Raw genomic sequence first — 16802 nt, 5'->3', positions numbered from 1 at the left:
CGATAGCCAGCCCATCTTGGGATAGGGAACTCCAAATTGAAGCAAGCATTGTGCAAAAAAAACAAAGAAACAAACAACCACCTTCTCATATGTCTATCCTGCTCCTTCCAAGATTCAATTTCTTTAAGGTGACCTCTGATTTTCATATTTTGGCAAGAGCAAAACAGCTTCTCCTTGTTCACTTTATTTACACCAGACATAATTTTGAACACCTCAACGTCTCCTATGATTCACTTCTTTTCTAGATTAAAAAAAAAACAAACCAAACCCTCAAAATGTTGCAACTTTACCTCAAAAGGAAGGCGTTCCAGCCTGCTTAATATCCTAGATGGCCTCCTCTGAAGGTTCCCCGGTTCCACAATATCCTTTTGTAGGTGCAATCACCAGAGCTCTACACCATATTCCAGATGCACTATTGATTTATACAGGCATAGGTCCTTGACGTATGGCCACAATTAAGGCCAAAATTTCTCGAGACAGTTAAGTGAGTTTTGCCCCATTTTTTTAAAATCTCCTTTCTTGGCACAGGTGTTAAGTGAATGACTGCAGTTGTTAAGATAGTACAACAAATAGTGCAGTGATGGCGAACCTTTTAGAGACCTAATGCCCAAAAACCCACTTATTTATCACTGGGTGCCAGGTTGGTGTGGCCTTCTGGGTGGGTGTGGCCAAGGTGGGTGTGGTCACCTCAATGTCGCTCGTGGGGAGGGACACCCATGGGGGGCAGCTGGTTGAAGAGGGACAGTTGCCACCTCCAAGGCATGGTGCGGGTGGCCACAGGGAGGGCTCTGAGTGCCGCCTCTGACACCCGTGCCATAGGTTTGCCACCAATGAAATAGTCTGTTAAATGAATCTGGCTTCCCCCCCACCACTGACTCTGCTTGTTGTTGTTGTTAGTTGAGAAGTCGTGTCCGACCCATCGCGACCCCACAGACAATGTTCCCCCAGGCCTTCCTGTCCTCTACCATCTGCTTGTTAGAAGGTCAAAAAAAATGATCGCATGACTCAGGGACACTGCAACCGTCATAAATACGAGTCAGTTGCCAAGCCACTGAATTTTGATCACTTGGGGATGATGCAATGGTTGTGAAGTGTGAAAAACGAGTCACTTTTTTTGCACTGCCGTTAACTTCGAACTGTCACTAAACAAACAGCTGTCAGTCAAGAATGACCTGTATTAGGGCATTGATGGGTGGTAGACCACGATTTATCCCAATGCTTTTCCTGTCTTTGGAAACGGACAGAAAAATCCTGGATCTAAATCCTGGCAAGGTTCCTGAACATTTCAGACCATGGTTTTCATCGTTCTTGCCATTTGGCATGAAAATTGTACTCTACATTCCCTGAGAAGGGTGGGAATTGCACTTCCACTTGGGAGAAGGCTGGTGTGCTTTTTCACCACCGTGGAACTCTAAAACAGAGAGTTTTTATGTTACACCAAATAACTTGACATTATTCCAGGAACTCGTTCCAAGAGACACTGGTTTTGTGAATGCTGCATCCATCCCTTCGTTCAATTTCGCTAACCAAACATAAGGCCTGTCTATGAATGAAGAAATGTTGGCAGATGTCTCCTCAGACACCCCCGTTGGAACAACTGTCAGGGGAGAAACAAACACCAAAAGACAATTGAAAGGAAATTAACAAAGAACTTATGCTTTTATGTGAAGGAAAAAAAACAGGAAAGAATTTTCCTTCAATGTTTCTTTATGAAATAGGATTTTCCACATGTACAGCAACCAAAGCCAAATATTTAAATAAACTGCATGTCACCCTGACACAATTACATTTTTAAAGTTATGTCTCCCTTCAGGCATTGATCAAAGATGCTGCCAAAGGCAAGGTCACACCCCCATTAATATTTAAAATAGAAGGGAAATTAAATACAGTTTATTTATTTTTTTTAAAAAAAGCTTTTTTCCTAATAAGAAGCCCTGTTTGTTCTTTGTTATTCCGCCCAATAAACTCATATTTCAAACCCCAGCTTCTACTCAGAATATATTTGTTTGGTTGTGTTTTATGCCACCCACTTCTTGAAGAATCTAGGCTAGGGCTTCACAACCTTGCCAACTTTAAGAGATGTGGACTTCAACTCCCAGAATTCCCTAGCCAACTTGGCTGGCTGGGGAATTCTGGGAGATGAAGTCCATATCTCTTAAAAGTTGGCAAGGTTTTGAGAAGCACTCATTTAGACAGCTACCAAGCAAAGCTAAAAACTGCTTTGCTCTTCCTCTTAGAGACAAGCTGAAAATTAAACAGGTATAATTGTACCTGTTGTCATAACAAAATGCCATTTATTATAACCCAGACCTGTCAGCTAACATCGATCCCCCCTCTGCAGTTTCTCTATTTGGAGGCCATACTTAACTCTCAACTTATGTCATTAAGTCGTGAGGGTGATAAAGCGAGTCACCCACATGACTGACCCAATTTTACAACTTTTTCTTGTGGCGATTGCTCAATGAACCCATTCTTCACTATGAGTGTTTTTGCTGAAAAGCGGAAGTAAATGACCCCAAAATGTCACTGCAGGATATGCAAGCAGCCAGCTACCCAAAATATGGTCATGTGGTATATTTGGGGGGGGGGGGTGGGTTGAATAACATAAGCTGCCCAGAGTAACCCTGAGATAACATGGGCGGCCAATAAATTTTACAAATAAATATATTTATAAATATACAATAAATAAATAAATAAAATAAACAAAGACAGGGTTTCCCCCCCCCCATGTTTCCTCACTCTGCTGAATATCTAACTCCCATACTGTCTTATGCCTAAAGGTATTTATCCATGTAGTAGGGCTGTATTGCTATTACCCTTCTCATCTTTCCTACTATCTTCCCCTATTGGTATCATGTGATTTATCGCTTGTTGCTTATGATTTATGACTGTATCTTATGACTTATGATTTACCACTTCTTCGCTTGAATGTGCACTGAGAGCTCACGCACTGGAGACAAACGCCTTGTGTGTCCAATCGCAATAAAGAATATCCCAATATTCCAATTCCAAAAAGTCACTTAAGTGAGCAGCCGTAACTTGAGGACTATCCGTATGTCCTCTTTTGCCTTACAATTTACATCCTAATTTTTCCGGATATAGCACATGAGAGATTGAGGATCATATTACCTCAACAGTGAAAGGAAGCATTTCTTTCTAATGAAATAACAGGATTCATAATCCCAAACATAAATTTTATTTAGATGTTACGCTCCCACTCATGCCACAGAGTTATTTGGGAGGATTTTCAGGATATGTGTGGATGAAAGAATTATTACTCCATAAGGCAGCAATGGGTCATCTGTCTGTCAAAATCAGGATTTCTTTTTTGACAAAGGACCACAGAAGTTAGTTTTAGTTTAGAGCAGGGGTAGGCAACCTCGGCTCTTTTATGACTCAGGAATTATGGGAGTTGAAGTCCATGAGTCATAAAAGAGCCGAGGTTGCCTACCCCTGGTTTAGAGCAACACAATCAACATTTTTTGGGGAGCTACTCTCCCAAAATACAATTTCTATGCCCTTTTCTCTCCTTTTCCTAATGCTATGCTTATTAACCCCTTCATGGATTACTGCCTTGTCGTGGCGAAGGGGCTTGCGTAATTCAATGAAGCTATGAGCTATGCCGTGCAGGGCCACCCAAGACGGACAGGTCATAGCAGAGAGTTCTGACAAAACGTGATCCACTGGAGAAGGAAATGGCAAACCACTCCAGTATCTTTGCCATGAAAACCCTATGGACAGTACCAAAAGGCAAAACGATATGACGCTGGAAGATGAGCCCCTCAGGTCGGAAGGTGTCCAATATGCTACTGGGGAAGAGCAGAGGGCTAGTACTAGTAGCACCAGAAAGAATGAAGCGACTGGGCCAAAGCCGAAAGGACGCTCAGCTGTGGATATGTCTGGTGGTGAAAGGAAAGTCCGATGCTGTAAAGATTTTTTCTCCATAGGAACCTGGAATGTAAGATCCATGAATCAAGGAAAACTGGACGTGGTCAAACAAGAGATGACAAGACTGAACATTGACATCTTAGGTATCAGCGAACTGAAATGGACAGGAATGGGTGAATTTAATTCAGATGACCATCAGGTATACTACTGTGGGCAAGAATCCTTCAGAAGAAATGGAGTAGCCTTCATAGTCAATAAAAGAGTAGGAAAAGCAATACTGGGATACAATCCTCAAAATGACAGAATGATCTCAGTTCGAATCCAAGGCAAACCATTCAATATCACAGTAGTCCAGGTCTATGCCCCAACCACCAGTGCTGAAGAGGATGAAATTGACCAGTTCTATGAAGCACTACAGCACCTTATAGAACTAACACCAAAAAATGATGTTCTTATCATCATGGGGGATTGGAATGCTAAAGTAGGAAGCCAAAAGATAACTGGAATAACAGGCAAGTTTGGCCTTGGAGTGCAAAATGAAGCAGGGCACAGGCTGATAGAATTCTGTCAAGAGAATACGATGGTCATAGCAAACACTCTTTTCCAACAACCCAAGAGACGGCTCTACACATGGACATCACCAGATGGTCAACACAGAAATCAGATTGACTATATGCTCTGCAGCCAAAGATGGAGAAGCTCTATACAGTCAGTAAAAACAAGACCAGGAGCTGACTGTGGCTCAGACCATGAGCTTCTCCTTGCAAAGTTTAGGCTTAAACTGAAGAAAGTAGGGAAAAGCACTAGGCCACTCAGGTATGAATTAAATCATATCCCTCTCGAATATACAGTAGAGGTGACAAATAGATTTAAGGAATTAGATCTGATAGACAGAGTGCCTGAAGAACTATGGACAGAGGTTCGCGACATTGTACAACAGGTAGCAACCAAAACCATCCCAAAGAAAAAGAAATGCAAGAAAGCAAAATGGCTGTCTGAGGAAGGTTTGCAAATAGCTGAGGAAAGGAGGGAAGCGAAAGGCAAGGGAGAAAAAGAAAGATACACCCAATTGAATGCAGAATTCCAGAGAATAGCTAGAAGAGATAAGAATGCCTTCTTAAATGAACAGTGCAAAGAAATAGAAGAAAATAATAGAATAGGGAGGACCAGAGATCTTTTCAAGAAAATTGGAGAAATGAAGGGAACGTTTAATGCAAAAATGGGCATGATAAAGGACCAAAATGGCAGGGACCTAACAGAGGCAGAAGAGATTAAGAAGAGGTGGCAAAATTACACAGAAGAACTATACAAGAATGAGCTTAACGTCCCTGATAATCACAATGAGGTGGTCACTGACCTCGAGCCAGACATCCTAGAATGTGAAGTGAAGTGGGCCTTAGAAAAGCTGAGCAACAACAAAGCTAGTGGAAGTGACAGTATTCCAGCTGAGCTATTCAAAATCTTAAAAGACAATGCAGTAAAAGTGCTACACTCAATTTGCCAGCAAATTTGGAAAACTCAACAATGGCCACAGGATTGGAAAAGATCAGTTTACATTCCAATTCCAAAGAAAGGCAGTGCCAAAGAATGTTCAAACTATCGCACCATTGCACTCATTTCTCATGCTAGTAAAGTCATGCTTAAAATCCTACAAGCTAGACTTCAGCAGTATGTGGATCGAGAACTACCAGAAGTGCAGGCAGGATTTCGAAGAGGCAGAGGAACTAGAGATCAAATTGCCAACATACGCTGGATCATGGAGAAAGCTAGGGAGTTCCAGAAAAACATCTACTTCTGCTTCATTGACTATGCTAAAGCCTTTGATTGTGTGGATCATAACAAACTGTGGCAAGTTCTTAAAGAGATGGGAGTACCAGACCATCTTATTTGTCTCTTGAGAAACCTATATGCGGGTCAAGAAGCAACAGTGAGAACTGGACACGGAACCACTGATTGGTTCAAAATTGGGAAAGGAGTCCGGCAAGGCTGTATACTGTCGCCCTGCCTATTTAACTTATATGCAGAGCACATCATGAGAAAGGCAGGGCTAGATGAATCAAAAGTTGGAATTAAGATTGCCGGAAGAAATATCAACAACCTAAGATACGCAGATGATACCACTCTAATGGCAGAAAGTGAAGAAGAACTAAAGAGCCTCTTGTTGCAGGTGAAGAAGGAGAGTGCAAAACTTGGGTTGAAACTTAACATTAAGAAAACCAAGATCATGGCATCTGGCCCTCTCAATTCCTGGCAAATAGATGGGGAAGAAATGGAGGTAGTGACAGATTTTATTTTCCTGGGCTCCAAGATCACTGCAGATGGGGACTGTAGCCAAGAAATTAAAAGACGCTTGCTCCTGGGGAGGAAAGCCATGGCAAATCTAGACAGCACACTAAAAAGCAGAGACATCACCCTGTCAACAAAAGTGCGTATAGTCAAGTCTATGGTCTTCCCAGTTGCAACGTATGGCAGTGAAAGTTGGACCATAAGAAAGGCTGAGCGCCAAAGAATTGAGGCCTTTGAACTGTGGTGCTGGAGAAGACTCCTGCGAGTCCCTTGGACCGCAAGGCGATCAAACCGGTCAGTCCTAGAGGAGATCAATCCTGACTGCTCTTTAGAAGGCCAGATCCTGAAGCTAAAACTCAAGTACTTTGGCCACCTAATGAGAAGGAAGGACTCACTGGAGAAGAGCCTAATGCTGGGAAAGATCGAGGGCAATAGAAGAAGGGGACGACAGAGAATGAGGTGGCTGGATGGAGTCACTGAAGCAGTAGGCGTGAGCTTAAATGGACTCCAGAAGATGGTAGAGGACAGGAAGGCCTGGAGGAATGTTGTCCATAGGGTCGCGATGGGTCGGACACGACTTCGCAGCTAACAACAACAATGCTTATTAATTTTAAAACTTTAATTAATTTTAATTTATTCTTTAATCCTTGAAGAGCACTGTAAGTGTTTGTATTTTTAAAGGTTTACATAATAAAATTAGAGGAGGAAAGTTATTTGGGAGAAAGTAAGAGAGAGAGACTAATGTTCCCATTTTTTAAATGCAAAATGTTTTTTGAATCACTCAAGAACGCTCAAACTCTATTTCCAAAGCTATAAAATTATCAGGTAAAATCACATAAATCACATAGGTCCTCTAACCTAAGAAAATATGGTGTGCAATTATAACAATTATATCATTACTGCAAATTATATATAAAAAAGAACCCTCTCAGCTACTGTAATTCTCATGGCCTATATATACTCTGAACATTTGTTCTTCACGTGCAACAAGATGTCCACATCAACCATATAAACTCATGAAAGGACCAGAAACTACACAATGTTTCCCATCTTCACTGGTAACTAGATTCACACATTAAGTCATGTTCAATGCCCTATGTCAGACATGTCAAACACAAGGCCCGGGGGCCGGATCCGGCCCGCAAAGTAGTTTCATGTGGCCCGCGAAGCCATCCTGGAAACAGTGAGGGAACGGCCCCCACTGCCTTGGCCCTGGCCCAGAGACCCTCCTCCTGCCAGAGACCCTCAGATCTGTCCCACTCCTGCCCAGGCCCCCATAGGCACCCTTGATGCGAACGATGTAGAGCTGGCCACGCCCACCCAGTAGGCCATATGCACTCTAGCCACGCCCACCCAGTAGGCCACGCCCACCCAGCCCCCTGAGGGCAACCGCAATGCTGATGCGGCCCTCAATGAAATTGAGTTTGACACCCCTGCCCTACGCCTTTCCCTAGCAACTAGAAAGATGGCTTATACCAGTAGCCAATCCATAAAATTTAGAATATTACCTACTCCAGGGGTAGGCAACCTCGGCTCTTTTATGACTCATGGACTTCAACTCCCAGAATTCCTGAGCCAGCTGGCTCAGGAATTCTGGGAGTTGAAGTCCATGAGTCATAAAAGAGCCGAGGTTGCCTACCCCTGACCTACTCTAACTCCAGGGTCGAATAGAGATAATTATTCCTCACCCCTATTCAGTAACTGATGGTTTAATGCAGGGGTATCCAACCTTGGCAACTTTTTTAAGATTTGTGGACTTCAACTCCCAGAATTCCCCAGGCAACCATGCATTCTGGGCACAATTATGATCGTAGGTCAAGAACTACTGGTATTTAGAGATTAATTGTTCTAACTGTCAGGAAATTTCTCCTCAGTTCTAGGTTGCTTCTCTCTTTGATTAGTTTTCGTCCAATGCTTCAAAGAGCAATTCTCACAAAGAAAAACATTCATTACTTACAAAAGACAAGGCCTCCTTTGGGTCAAACTCAATTCCTGAGGACCACTTGGAAACGCTTCATTTTTTTCCCCATTAAGGAACCCGGTTAGCTGGTTAGCCTGCCTCCTTCCAACAGGGTTATGTTAGCAGGTGAGGTGGGAAGGATGGTAACAATTGAGGCAAGGTGGCAATTTACTACAATAATGTACTTTTTTTTAAACCAGCATTGCTTTCTGCTCTTTGCTCAGGCTGAGACGGTCAGCCAGGTATGTCTTGCTATTCTCTGCACATTTATTGGCAAGCGAAGGACTCTTTTTTTTTCTTTAATACGCACACAGGAAAAACACAACCATAACACGCTTCCGCTCATGCCTGAGATCCTACTCCATTCAAAGGCCTAGAACAGGGGTAGGCAACCTTGGCTCTTTTATGACTCGTGGACTTCAACTCCCAGAATTCCTGAGCTAGAACAATGGACATCTTTTTATTCCTCTCTCTTTTTAATGAAAAGACCATAGATATTCAAAATGTTCACCGTTAAAACAAATTATGTTAGTTTTCATTCCAAACTCTTAATCAATGTTCAGCCCTGACGTTCAGATATAAATGTACTTTATTAGTAAGCTTTTTATTATGCCCAGCATATCCATGAGACTTAGAGGCTGCAGTGAATCCTTTTCCTCAACTTATAACCATTTGTTTAGCGACCATTTGAGGTCATAATGGCACTGTAAAAAGTCACTTATGGCTGTTTTTCACACCTATGATCCGTTGCAACATCCCCATGGTCACATGATCAAAATCCAGGCTCTTGGCACTCACTTAACTGCCTTGCTTAGCTACAAAAAAAATGGGGTTTAATTGTGGTTGCAAGTCAAGACTAACTTTTAGTTGCAAAAGTCTGGAGAAAAAAGATGGGTAACAGACCTGGGATACAACCTCAGGCAGCTGCAAACCAGACATCCTATCACCATCAGCAAAAAACTCCCGAGCAGCTTTAAAACTCATCTGCATTTCTCAACCTATATTTAGTAAGAAATGCATGGTCCTCAACTTATGACCATAGTTAAGCCCAAAATTCATGTTGCTAAGTGAGAAATTTGTTAAGTGAGTTTTGTTAAGTGCCTGGCTGAGGAATTCTGGGAATTGGAAGTCCACAGGTCATAAAAAGGGCCAAGCAAAAGATGGTCGCATGACTGTGGGACACTTCTGCCATCATAAATGTGAGTCACTTGTCAAGCATCCAAAGGCAAATCACATGATCCTGGGGATGGTGCAATGGTCATAAGAGTGAAAAACAGTCATAAGTCACTTTTTTCAGGGCCGTTGTGACTTTGAATAGCCACTAAGCAAACTGTCGCACGTCAAGGAGTGCCCATACATGAAGTCCTTAACTTACAACCATAATGGAGCTTGCCCATCATGATCATAAGTCAAGATAGTCTAAGTCAGGTCTCCCATGTGACTAACCCAATTTTACAACCTTTTCTGCAGCAGCCGTTAAGTGAACCAATTGTTCACAAAGGGCCAGTTTTGCTGAAAATTGGAAGTAAATGCCTGATAGCTTGAACTATCTTGCTTTGCATGTAATGAGTCTATCTCATGTATTAGTTTCCCCTTTTAAGTTGCATTACTGAAATAAATGAACTTTTGCATGATATTCTAACTTTTCGAGTTTCACCTGTATGGCTAAACAAACAAACAAAAAAGACAGAGATATAATTCTAGCTAGGAATAACAAGAGGAAGTCAAAACAAGCTATCCCGCTTTTTCCTTTGCAAAGGTGTTAAGAAGACTTCTTTATATCCACTGCATTCCCATATTAAACAATGCAATAAACAATTAACAGATGCTTTTTCACGCTGACTGAGCAATGAATCATTACCCAAAAATAATCCCTTGGTCCGATTCCTAGTTTTGCACCCTTCACACCAAGAGAGCATTATTAGAAACAAATGACCTTGGAATGCCACAAGTTGGACATACTTGAAGGGGCTGGTTCAAACTCTGAATGCTTTGCACATATCTAGCTAAAAAATCACAAAGAGTCTTGAGTCAGGAAAAAAAAAACCCTCATCAACCCTGCCAGTAGCTCCTACAGTAACTGAACTCCACACTCCCCGTTTTGTGACATCTTAAACATCAACCAAATTCCACTGCCACAAAGGCAAACATGATCTCCGAAACTATGCACTAATGAAACAGTTAATTGTTAAGGTGCACAAATCTCACTGCTTTTTGCACTGCAAAAAAAAACCACAACACTCTTCTTAAGTTTCTTTTCACAAATGAGGACTCAGCACAGACCATGGATGATGAATTTATGGCTCTCCAGATGTTATCCAATCTCAACTCCCAATAACCTGAATGATCCTCTTGAAGAGCTGAGCAACTCACATTGTCCACGTTCTGGATGAAGTTGGTGCCAGGTGAACTCCTCTGGGTACGCAAATGTTTGTATACAAAATAAAAGTAATTTCAGAGCAGGGATATGAATGCACACATTCTATAGCAGTGTAGTGGTATCTGCTCATAAATACAAAGCAAAAGAGGATATTACAACTCTCCTGGCTGTCTCTATGAGGCCTAACTCAAAGACTAAGTTCATGCAATATACAAAAGTAGGCTAAAAAAACCACCAGGTAGTTTGCAATTCGGCTTGTGGTGGGAGCAGAGCCATACTTTGAGATCCAGGTCATCCCTTAATGCTATAATGTGATTTATTCGTTCAGACATCTATGGAGATTCTCAGTCATCCATCCAGGTCATGGTTGTCCCAAAGGTGCTTTTTCAAGAGGCAACTGAACTATCTTTTTTCTCTTTGAAGACATTTCGCTTCACAGCCAAGAAGCTTCCTCAGCTCTGACAGGATGGTGGGAAATGGAAGGATTTATACTCCTTGCAGACAGCTGGTTATTTGCATTCTTTTTAGAGAGTTCTTGAGGCCACCTGGAGATTTATCTGCGCCCTCAGGGTCACCTGAGTGGTGCAAATGGGTGTGGAGCCTTCTTGGAACTGCTGAAAGGACCATGTTGTAGACTGGAGATGAATGGTGTTCAATTTTGACATAGATGGCCTCTTTGACCCCTCTTTCAAACCAGTGTCCTCTCTGTCCAAAATGTGGAGTTTGCTGCATTCAAAAGAGTGGCCTTTGTCTTTTAAATGCAGATGGACTGCTGAATCTAGTCCTGATGGTTTTTATTCTCCTATGTTGTGCCATGCATTTATGTTTATGAAGTGGTTGTTTCGTTTCCCTAATGTACAGATCTGCACATGGCTCACTGCACTGTACTGAAATACAGTGTACATTGTACACTGAACATTGTATTGGTTCAGGCCCAGCATGGTAGATGGACACAGGAACTATGTCCTGTTAATCTGAGATTTGGGTTTAACATGTCATGACAGCAAGAAGGTAACTTCTATGCAAATACACGCAGCGCATGATCAGCCAACCCAATTCCACGCATCTCAAACCTGAGCATAAGATTGCTGATTGCAACCACAATTTAGATCTTTCCACGGTTTTTACTTTGTGCATATCTAGTTCTGGCACAAATTGTAAACTCTCATTCAAGCTATTAATAGGATGTCCCAAAAAAAAGAGAGTCACCATAGCAGAGTGGCTATAGTGTAAGTCTGGGAGTGGAAAGATTCTGGTCCATCTTTAGCCACGAAAAATCGCTGGATCTTTCTGGCCTGATGTCTTTCTCCACTCCACTTTGGCCTACTTATATGGTTGTTGCTGTTTTGGAAAAGGAGACAAGAAGAACACCATATTACATCACCATGAACTCCTGGACGAAAGGCAGGAGATAAACCTCACAAGCAATTCAATATATAGGCAATAAACACGGATGCTCTACCTAGTTGACTAATGAAATTTTGCAAGCAAATACCAATCTCAAACAGCACCAAGAACTCCATAAATAATAATTAATAAAATAAAACGTACTCCCCCCCAACACACAAGTCCCCTTCAATGGCACTGAACAGTGACTTACGACCAATCCTCGCACTTATAACCATTGCAGTCGTGTGATTAAAATTCAGGCACTTGGCAACCGGCAGGCGTTTTAGGAAAGTTGCAGCGTTTTCAGAGACACGTGATCGTCACTGGAAACCTTCCCAGTCAACCTCCAACAAGCAGTCAATGGGGGAAACCAGTTTTGCTTCAGCACATTTCACTTAACCATTGCCTTGCTTAGCAATGGAGTTTTGGCTCCCAATTGCGGCCATAAGTTGAGGTCTACCTGTAGTTCATAATTAAAACAAACTAACAAAAAAATCTTAGTTCCCTCATCTTCCCCACAGACACACAGTTTCCCTGAAAGTAAGGCCTATCCCAAAAATAAGCCCTAGCTTGATTTTGGGGGGGGGGGGTTGGGTCTAATATAAGCCCTATTCCAAAAAATAAGCCCTAGTTTTAAAAATTAAAAATTAAGCTAGGGAAGGGGTGGGGGTGTGGATCTGCCCCATGCACCCCACACCCATTTACCTTGTAGCCAGGCCTCCTCCACGCTGGCCCACTTCTTCTGAGGCGTCTTCTGCAGCCAGGCCTGCATTTCTGGAAAGGCCACTGCAGCCGTGCTGCACTCAGCTGCAGAGGCCTTCCGGAAAGGCCTGACTGAGAAATGCAGGCCAGAATGCAGCTGCTCCTTTGGCTGCAGAAGAAGTGGACCGCCTGGGCAGGGCTGTCGGTGCAGGAGGTGAGTAAAAAAGACACACACACACCGAAAATAAGATCTGGTGCCTCTTTTGGAGGCAAAATAATAATAATAATAAGACCCGGTCTTATTTTCGGGGAAACACAGTAGTACAACATTCAGGAGATATCAAGAAAAATGTTGGTGGAACTTCCTACAAAATGAAATAAAGATGTTCTAGAATCTGGAAAATTTATCTGTTGCTGGTTGTAATGTTAACTACTACTTAAAGTGAGTAAGTCTATGTAGCTATCACCCGAAGGATTCACCAATAGGACATACAGGTAGTCCTCAACTTACAATCTCAATAAAGTCCAAAAATTTTGTTGCTAAGCGTGACATTTGTTAAGTGAATTTTGCCCCATTTTACAACCTTTCCTGCCGCACTGGTTAAGTTAATCACTGCAGTTAAGTTAATGACATGGTGGTTAAGTGAAATCTGGTTTTCCCATTGACACTGCTTGTCAAAAGGTCACAAAAAGTGATTGCATGATCTTGAGACACTGCAATTGTTGCAATCAGGAGTCAATTGCCAAGTGTCTGAATTTTGATCACACGACCGTAGGGATGCTGCAGTAGCCATAACTGTGAAAAATGGTCATAAGTCAAGACATTTTTTTTAGTGCCGTTGTAACTTTGAATGGTCACTAAATGAAGTGCTGTAAGTCAAGAACTACCTGTACATGCTACTCTGTTTGTTCCTGTTCTTTAAAACAACCAGAATTCCTCCTTATAGGAATGTAAATATTCCCATATATGTAGATTTGGCTAGGCACACAATGGACAGTCTTGCAGTTTGGAGTGGTCTATAAATACTGCCTGAGTGGTAAATAAATATATAATCCATTTCTGAGCTTCTCAACTGCTGAAGAGGAAGGGAGGTCAAACAGAGACCTGTCTTTCAAATCTTAACAACAGTAGAGAGAAAAGCTTTAGCAGATGCAATCTAGCAAGCCAGGGGTGAGATTAAATCCCCAAACAAATCCCTGAGCCTGATCCATTTCTATATTTACACAAGCAGGAGAATCTTTCTGACATATGGACATCCTGCTTTGCATTAAAAGGATACAATTTCTTTTTAAGTGAGAATGTGAAAAGGAAGAGGAAGTCCTCTCAAACCAGTTTGTATACACATAACTTGCATCTCTGCCCATTAAAGAGCTCTGGGACCAAAAGGTATGTTCGCACAATAATCAGCAAACTGCTTTTTCCAGTAAAAAGAAAGTTGGTTAAGAAAGGGTCTCTTCCACAAATCAGCCTTCACCGAGAAAGGTGCAAACAGGCCTAGCTTCAAATTCTATTTTACTGAGAGATTTGGGGTCAGTTTCTCCAATCTGATCTGATACAGGTAGGTTGGGACTACAACTCCCAGAATTCCCTCAACCAAATGAGCTAGGAATTTTGGAAACTCCAAGTCTCTAACACTTCTAAAGGCTCCAGCTTTAAACAAATTACTTATAATTCAAAAGGAGGCTGTAAATTAAAGCAGTACAGTATTCTGAGCTCCAGGGGGAAAAAAGTCCTAGTTAAACAATTAAATAAAATAACAAACAGAACAGGAAGACTACATTTTGTGAAAGAGTGCAGCAAAAATAGCCAGAATGTCCTGTCACCACTTTGGTTACAGGCTACAGTTTAAAAAAGAGATAATCTTCCATTTTACATTAGGACTATCAAACAAAATTCATCTCGAATACAATCATTTATTTCAGTGCAAGTTATCAGTACTTTTTAAAATATTGCTTCACAAATCACCATGTACCCCCACAGGGCAATATTATGGATTATGAATGTATAGGCAACTCTCCTATAAAAATACAAATCCCACAACATTGCACGAAATAAGCTATTTGAAGAACCCCACAAATAAGATCATGGAAAATTTTAACCTGTATCGGGAAGATTTATTTAAAGGTTCTGCAGACCTATTAAAACAGGAAGGACCAAAAACTTAACATTAATGACTTATAACAAAAATATCACTGGATCAAAATAACAACACTTGGTAATGCAACTGGGAACTAAATATAATGTCTATATGCTTTATGATTCTATGTTCTATGAAAAACATCCAGTTAGAAACCATATTTCTTTCATATTTGTGGGGGAGGGACTGCTCCAAAGCAAGTGGTACAGTTATCAACTGCCAGATAAAATAGTTTTCCACCAAATAATCCTCACCATTAAGGTGCCCATTTAAAGACAGAGATTTTCTGCAACACAATAAAAGGGAAATAAATATTGGGACTCTCCTGCCACAAGTGTTTCAGAATGACACAATGCAAGTTCAGAAATAAGTAAGGGCTAATGCAAACATGTCTCAACTTGCCAATTTGAACCTCGTGTCAAGATATTCAGGAGGCAATTTTATTTTTTGGAGTTTAATGATGCCAGTACTTTTTCCATGCCTTTACTATTCAGAGAGGCTTTGCAACCAAAGCATAAATATTCCCCCTCGCTGGAAGAGTTGGATCTTCCATGCACACAGACAGGCACAATCACTTCTGCCCACCCAACTGAGGGGTCCCACTCTGGTTCTTCAGGATGGGATTTAAACCTGCACTTTTCCCCCCCCAAAAAAAGTTCGCTTTGTAGTCCAAACGGGTTTCTTGCAGGAAAACATAGCAGGATTTAAAAAGCGGAGGGGGGAGGCTGTTTGGATTTTTGGAGAAGACGACTTTGAGGGGGGGGAGTTTAAACAAAATATAATTAGTTGCAAGAGGGAGAAGCGAGGTGGGTCACCTTACAGCGATGGGGGGGGGAAGGGAGCGCCTTTTCTTGACTTAGGAATGGTCAGACCCCGACCCCCCCCCCCCATAGGCGAGAACCATCCCAACTCCGGTAAGGGAACTAACTGGAGGGGAAGACAGGACGTCGAGGGAGAAAACGGCCACATCGCAGCGGACAATAATGCCAAGCCACGATCCAAGCCAGATCCCGGTTTCGCGACTCATCCAAAGCTGCCCTTTGGACCAGGGACGCAGCGGCGGAGGCTAAACGGAGGGCGCGAACCGGCGGGCCCGATTCGAGGCGAATCTCGCCTTCCCAGACGGCGAGTACGGGCACCCCAAAATAATAATAATAATAAAAAAATCCCAGCGTGCGACGATGCCAAGCCGCAAACCAAGTTTTTTTGGGGGGTGGGGGTGGGGGGTAAGGAGGGGGAGATCGCTGGCTTTTTTTTCCAGGGGGGGAGATGGGGAAAATAATCCGCCGAAGGTCAAACCCGGGAGTGGGATAGGGTGGGGGAGGGGAGAAGCCAAAAAAAAAAAAAAAAGGGAACGGGCAAGGCGATCCGACGACCATCTTTCCATCCCTGCGTGCACACCCCGCGATTGCGAACGACGGCGCTGATTCGAGGGAGGGGGGGAGGGGGTGTTGCAAGGTCTCCGGGACCCCTCCTCAGACGGATCCGATGGTGAGGGAGGGGTATATCACCTTTTATCTTCCAAGAAGCTCGGGGAGCAGATTGGGTGCAGATGCAAAGAGACAACCCCCCCCTCCATGTCCACCCCCCGCCAAGCGGCGTGCGTGGGTCGGTGGATTGCAAGCGGGTCTTTCACCCCACCACCGCCACCCGCGCGCCCGCAAAACCCACGCAAAGGCGATGGGCATGAAGGGCACCTGTAAACTTCCGAGCCAAACTCCGAGGCCCGACTCGTTAGGAAACAAAGGCAAGGGAGCAATCGGAAAGCGACGACGCCCCCACCCCACGCACACACCCCCTCCCTCCCTCCCCTCCCCCCCCAAGGGCCTTCTTCATCTACCCCCTTTTTTTTTCCCTACCCCCTCCCCACCCCCCACACCGCACGGATCTTGCTAGCAGACTTACCACGCATCCTTCTCGGGCCCGACCAAGTTCCCCTGCAAAAAAAAAAAAAACAGTTGGGGAAGCCTTGCGAAGTTATTCGCGGTTTTCGATCGGGATTTTCCTCCCCCAAATCGAGAACTATCCACGGCGATGAATAAGAAAAATTTAAACAAAA

General features: G+C 42.9%; 1 long non-coding RNA gene across 2 annotated transcripts in view; it reads right to left on the bottom strand.

Moving 5' to 3' along the window:
- LOC308665362 overlaps positions 1-16802 on the bottom strand; it is a 165739-nt gene extending 148937 nt beyond the window's left edge. For both annotated transcript variants that reach the window (XR_014025889.1, XR_014025890.1), the window contains exon 1: positions 16649-16802. This is a non-coding gene — a long non-coding RNA (uncharacterized lncRNA). The remainder of the gene's footprint in view (positions 1-16648) is intronic.

The sequence above is a fragment of the Vipera berus genome (genome assembly GCF_964194415.1).
Source record: "Vipera berus genome assembly, chromosome: 3".
NCBI lineage: Eukaryota > Metazoa > Chordata > Lepidosauria > Squamata > Viperidae > Vipera > Vipera berus.
This window is presented reverse-complemented; position numbering and strand designations above follow the sequence as displayed.